The 6,469-nt window shown below is 37.9% G+C and overlaps 1 protein-coding gene and 1 pseudogene across 1 annotated transcript in view; both read left to right on the top strand.

Moving 5' to 3' along the window:
- POPDC1 (popeye domain cAMP effector 1) overlaps positions 1-6,469 on the top strand; it is a 48,117-nt gene that overhangs the window by 36,674 nt on the left and 4,974 nt on the right. The gene's annotated exons all lie outside the window — the stretch shown is intronic.
- Positions 1,434-3,319, top strand: LOC102469477 (cilia- and flagella-associated protein 97 pseudogene; annotated as a pseudogene).

The raw sequence follows: 6,469 nt of genomic DNA, 5'->3' as shown, positions 1-6,469 counted from the left end.
CGGACAACCACTGGCATAAGGGAACTTCTAGTAGCTCCAAGTCTGGTGTGTTCCCCTTGTTTGCTGACACATTTGCCAGGGCGGAAGAAGAAAGAGGCAGTGTTGTAAGATCTGGGTCTTGGGCGGCATGTAGACAGTCCTTAGCAGCCCCGCAGCCTGAAATGAAAGCAAGTGAAATATTCTCGACGTGAAGAGAACTTGAGCAGAAAAGTTCAATGAAGTCTTCCAGGCTGTTTGGGCCACCCAGTCTATCCTCTCAGGACATGTGTCTTACATGGCGCACTCCCTGCTGAGCCATGCCTCACTGCTTTCTTCCACAGGTCATTCAGCTTGTCTTTGCCTTAGCTTCTAACTACGAAATACATAGTGGGTTGCTCTGAAATGTGCTCTGAATTTCTGAGAAGTAAAGTAAGATAAAGACTAGGTCTTATTCGCTTTTATTGTTCCAAAGTTTAACCAGAATCTAGCACCTCGTAATCACTCACTGAGTCGCTGATAAGATGATAAGATCACAGTGATGGGACAGTGAAGCCTGACTGATGTTTCATGACGGATGTTCCACTAAGGGGACAATGCTCTTGCCCGCGCTACAAGCATTGTCCAATCAGTCACTTGTATGCATGGAATTTCCTTCCAGAAACATGTACAGAATAGAGTGATGGCAGTGTTCTTTCCTAAAGAGGGTCTGCTGTAACCTGGGACCAGCCTGCACTTGAGGAATGAATGCTGGTGGTGTCTACTGGCAGGATTTGGACGTGACCTATCTTGTGTCCTTCTCATGTCCTTGGGATCTACTTTCCAAAGTTCTCTGTGGGACATTTCACAGGAGGGATTTTTTCATCATCATGTACTTAAGTACTTATCAAGACCCTGGCTATGTTTGGGGTACTTCCACGAAGCTGCAGGAGAGAAGAGGCTGTGGTTACAGCCTTCTAGAAGCTTAATGCAAGTACTTGTGACCAGAAGCATTGAAGAAAGTATAAGGGCTGGAATCACTGCGATGAGGGGGAGCTTCCCGAGGAAGGAGTTAGGCAGGATTATACACGAAGGAGGTGGAGTTTGAACACCACCTAGAAGAATGGGTGGAATTGGGTAGGTAGGAGTGGGAGTGGAGGGACCATTCTAGCTAGAGAAAAAGGCAAGAAAAGAGAAAAATAATGGATTGGATTTGGAAAATAGTGAATTTGCAAGAGCCTAGGCCAGAAGGGGAAAGAGGCCCAACTTGGAGACCCTTGGATGTCACCCCAAGGATTGTAACAACTCTCATTATCCCCTCCCTTTTTATTTATTTATTTATTTTTTTAGAGCTTTTTGCTGTAGGGTGCGTGCACTTGCTGGAGAGACAGAGAGATAGAAAATGAGAAATCAGGAACGCCCTGAGCGCCACATGGAGCACAGTAGCAGCTACAGCTCCCAGATACATTTTTGTTATCATGGATCAGTTTGGGGATATATCAAAAGGTGAAGTGGACCATTCTTTCTTTTTTTTTTTAGTTTTTTTTTTTTTCTTTGCTATAGGGCGCGTGCGCTTGCCAGACAGAGACATAGAGACGGAAAGCGAGAATCACCCCCCAGAGGGGATGGTCACGCCTCAATCCCTTCTCCTCCATTCTCCTCTCGGGATCTTGGGCACGCACACACACACACACCCAGCATGAGTTCTAAGCCACTGGGTCCGGGACACGAGCCACGGTCGACTACATGGGAGTCCAGCGACATAGCCATTACGTTAACTGCTGGTTCCCAGGACCATTCTTTCTTTGACAGTGACTTGGAAGAAACAAAGAAATGTGAAAGTAACTCAGCTTTTGACAAGGAAAATGATGACCCCAAAGAGAAAATAGATACAGATACAGAAAATGTAAATTTGAAACTTAAAGCCGAAACTAAGGAAAATTATCTTACTGAGGAGAGAAATGAAAGAAAAGCAAAAATTCTTCCAGAAGAGTACCCTATAGAAAATGATGTTATCTAAACCAGAAGTTCTTTATCAATGACCACCACTTCAAGATCAAAAAATTGTGTGATGGTACAACAGGACATATAATACACTTGCCCATTCCAAGTAGAAGTCCCCAAAGTGTTAAAGGTGAGGATGATTATTGTACTGACGGAGAATAAAGCAGTGATGATGGGAAAAGGCATCAGGTGAAGCCCAAGTCAGCTAAACCATCTACTAACTTTAAAAAACACCTAAGTAAAAAGTATCCTAAAATTAGTCTATCTTCCTCATCTTCCGTGTCTTCTTCATCCTCAAGTTCAGATGTACCGATTGTTCAGATGCAGGATCTGATAGCTGTATATCTGATTCGTCTCCATCATCAGAGAAACATGTATCTGGTACAAACCTCTCATCACCCAAGCCAAAATATACATCAGGAATAAAATTGACAGGAACACAACTGTCAAATACTAAACCAAAACTGAGTGTCTACACTGAGGAATCTGCAGATACTGTGACAGATGTAACTCCATCATCAACTCCAGACATCAGTCCTGTTCAGTCCTTTGAACTGGGCATATCAGATGATCAAAAAGTAAACGTTAAAAAGCAAGAGAACCTGAGCCCAGAAGTATATGAACATGGTGAGCATTTCAAAAATAATTCAAAACATTTGAAATCAGCCAAAAAAGAGAAAGATAAAAATGGGCCAAATCTTGCCTCCAAATCTTCAGTGTTAGATTTTAACTCAGACCACAGATACAAACAAAAAGTCTTACGTGACACAATGGACCTGAATCATCTTTTGAAAGCTTCTCTGCAATTAGATAAAAAAGGACCACAGAAGCAACACTTCGATCAGCCTTCCTTAGTATCTAGGAAGAACTACTCCTTCACAAGAGAAGAGGTGAGACTGATTGATTGGGAAAATCAGAGGCTTTGGGCTTTGGAAAGAACTGTCAATCAAGCTGAAAAAAATAAAGAAGGAAACAAAAGTGTAATTCCTAGAAGATCCATTGGGCAGCTTCCTAAGTTGTATCATAGTGCTCTTAACGGACTGAACAGCAAAGGATTGGAAGAGAAAATGTGGCATTATTGAAAAGGCTGGAAGCTGTTAAACCAGCAGTTGGTATGAAACGCTCAGAACAACTGATGGACTATCATTGCATCATGGGTTATCTCAATCCCTTAACATCTGGATGAGTGAGATCTACTCTTGGCCAATATAGCCCATTAAAAGAAGCTTCCAGGACATCCAGTGCTACCAGTGGTCTCAGTTGTAAGAGTGAGCGGCCAGTTTTTGACATAACCAGTGGCCTGTTACTGAGACCTTCACCTCCTAATGTCCGTACAGCTTTGTATAAAACCTCGTTTTAAGCATTGGTGTACACAATTTTTATTGAAATGCTCTTGCATGTTACTACAGTTCCCTGGGAAACATCTAATACTGTTTTAAGCAATTTAAGATATATGACTAAGCTGTCATTTATTGTTATTCAGTGCAGAATCATCAAAAGAAAGTTTAACAGGAAATCGGAATTTCCTATGAGGATTTATTCATGTGAAATGTATACATATTTAATAGACAAATGGTAGTATGCATGTATATTTGCACTTGCATTATATGCAATCTGAAAATTGATTCAGTTGTCATACCAACAAAACAGTGAGTATTGAGTACCATTTGCATGTTTGGCTCCAAGATGTTGATTACATAGTTTCATTTTATGTTATTTACATTTTATGTAAGCTTTAAACCATGCACTTAGATCCTAAATTTTCAAGTTTAGGGGTTTTTTTTTAAATGTAGAATTAGGTGGCATAATTTATAACTTAATTATATGAGAGTTACACTTTGTTATTATGAAATAAATCTTAGGGTTGATTTAGGTCTGTTTAGGTAAGTGAGAGATTGTTCTGGGGCAACATTTGAGATTCACCAGGAGTAGAATTTCTGTTTAAGTGCACCAAGTTAGGTCTTTAAAATTTGATCAGCCATTCCAGACCATTTCAAACTGTGAATATTAGAAAGTTTAACTTGCAAGCTCAACTTTTCTGTTTCTACATTCAGGTAACATACTGTTAATGGTTCTGATTAACAAGGTAGGCTTTAGAGCTATAGTCTAGTGACTTGTGCATTTTTTGTCCAAAGACCAGATCATCTGGATCATTAGCAAAAATAAGTATTTGTTGAATCAGTAGCATAGCATCACCAGCTCGGAGAGCCAAGAAGCAGACCCTGAGGTTTATCAAAACAGTGTTTTAAGTGATACTGTTAGCACGTTGGGCTATGATTTAGTACTTACTGTATTACTAGAAAATATTTAGAAGAAGAAAGAAATACTTCTGAAATTCCAGCTAGTGTTTAGAAGGGCTGAAAAAGAAAACTAGAATGTAAACTGTAAAGGAAAGGAAATAAATCACACATTTGTTGGGGCTGTTACTTTAAATATTAGCTATTGTTTTGGTTGTATTTGTTTGGTTGAATCCTGGATGGATCATTTTATGAGTTTATAGGCCTAGTAATCCTGATAGAATTGGTTATGGCAGATTGGGTATAATATAGTCAAATTATGAAATCAGACCTTTTATTTCTGTCAGTCTATTGGGCCTTAAGTACAAAGTATCATATGTCATAGCTATCACTGGTTTTCATGACTGATCTTTGCAGGATACCCTTAGAATTTATTGGAAAGTTTCCATATTAAATAACAAGTCTTTATTTTTTATATGAATTTTGGATCTGTAGCCACAATAAGATTTTTTTTAATTATTTTTCAGTGCTTAAGCACTGTAGCATGTATGCTTAGCTTATTTTTCTTAAACACCTTTAATAGTAAGCCAAACTGCATTTTACTGAACATCAAGTCAAAAACATTTTTTTTTGGTTCTTTATTTGTTTTAATAGATTTAGGATAGGGCATGTAAAGTATGGGAACAATGGGGTTAAAAACATTCACGTGAACACAACCTGGCTCAGGATTTTCTGCTTCATTCTCTGGGTTATCATGTTCGTTCAGTGTTACTCGAGGCTCTGTTCTGGTCAACAGGGTTTTATAGCTGCCTTAGCTATACTAAACCAAAGTTATATATATATATTTTTTTTTAACATACAAAACATTTCAGATTGTATAACAAGGTATCTTAAGGAGAGACAGAATAATGTTGAATTTAAAACTCAGCATTTAGATATCTGCCCAATAGTGAGTGCATTTTTTAACATAGATTTTAAAGTTTTTGGGGAAAAATACATCAAATTTTTTATGTTTATAATAATAATAGTCACTGAGTACAGTTTATATGATCTTGTCTGTCAGGTATCCAGATACAACACATAGTTTCATAGATAAAGGTATAGTTTGAATTTAGACACTGGTTTAATGCCTATAGTTTTTACTACTTTGAAGTTCATATAAGTATTACTGATTACTGGAATTTAACTTGAAGTAAAAGTAAGACAGCCGTCTTTTTTAAATGGAGTTTGCAGTTCTGTCATCAAGGTTACTTATACATGATCGGTAAAAATAGACAGTAGATTAATGTATGTCAAGGCACTTGGAAGTTGTTACAGTTTAAGGGGCATTTTTATGAAGGAATTGTATTTATCTTTTCATTTTCAGGAACATAAAAACTGAAGGATGATCTAACAGTATATATTTGATTGATTTCTACTTACTATATGTACTTAGAAGATTTGCATTGTTACTAGAAAGTACCCTAATCCAGTTACTGGGCCAGATTGTTGTTTTCATCTCTGTTAAATGTTATATTTCTGTTGTCTCCTTTTTGATACTTCATATTTCCTTTACTTACTTTTTCACTCTTTATAAAAGCTTTGTAAAAGCTTTCTTTCCTTTTTTTTTTTTTTTACAGAAGTTTTGGCTTAATTTTACCAAGCACCAAGATGTGCCACAATAGTTAAGGCAAGGCAGAGACAAGTTACCAAAAAAGTTACTAATACAACAATATATTGCAGTCTGAAAACAGCCATTGTTTATTTACTGACCAGATTACAAAAACAATCATGGTGGATACCTTAGTTCATCCTTCTAATAAGTCTGTTGATCTGGTCTTCCCTGTTGCCAGCATCTCCACCTTCTACAAAATGGGTGGTCTTTTTCTTCATTCCACCCCGTGGAGAAGACCATTTGAAGGGCCACAGGAAGTTATTTGCTTCTTTGAAGCATTTTCCAACAGTATAGATTTCATGAATCAGATCCTCCATACAGATGATGCCAAATTTACCAAGAGATCACGCAATCAAAGAGTTATCTGTCAAAGCAATTCGCTTCTTATTGATTTTGCCATAACCACGTTTGTAGATCAGTTCATTTACTGACTTCAGGTTCGAGTACCCCATGCAATATATGGTTCCACAATTCTCAGCATGTTATTTGAGGCCTTGTTGAGTTTAACAAAGGTGCTACTGAAGATCTGGTGAAGACAAAGAAGCTGCAACACCTTTCAAACCTTTGGGCTCACTCCATTGATACCTCTGATCCTGATGACAAATGCCAATTTGGGTTC

This window comes from Tupaia chinensis, unplaced genomic scaffold (assembly GCF_000334495.1).
Source record: "Tupaia chinensis unplaced genomic scaffold, TupChi_1.0 Scaffold000527_1, whole genome shotgun sequence".
In the NCBI taxonomy this organism is placed as follows: Eukaryota; Metazoa; Chordata; class Mammalia; order Scandentia; family Tupaiidae; genus Tupaia; species Tupaia belangeri.
The sequence above is the reverse complement of the archived record's forward strand: the minus strand, read 5'-3'. Positions and strand labels throughout refer to the sequence as shown.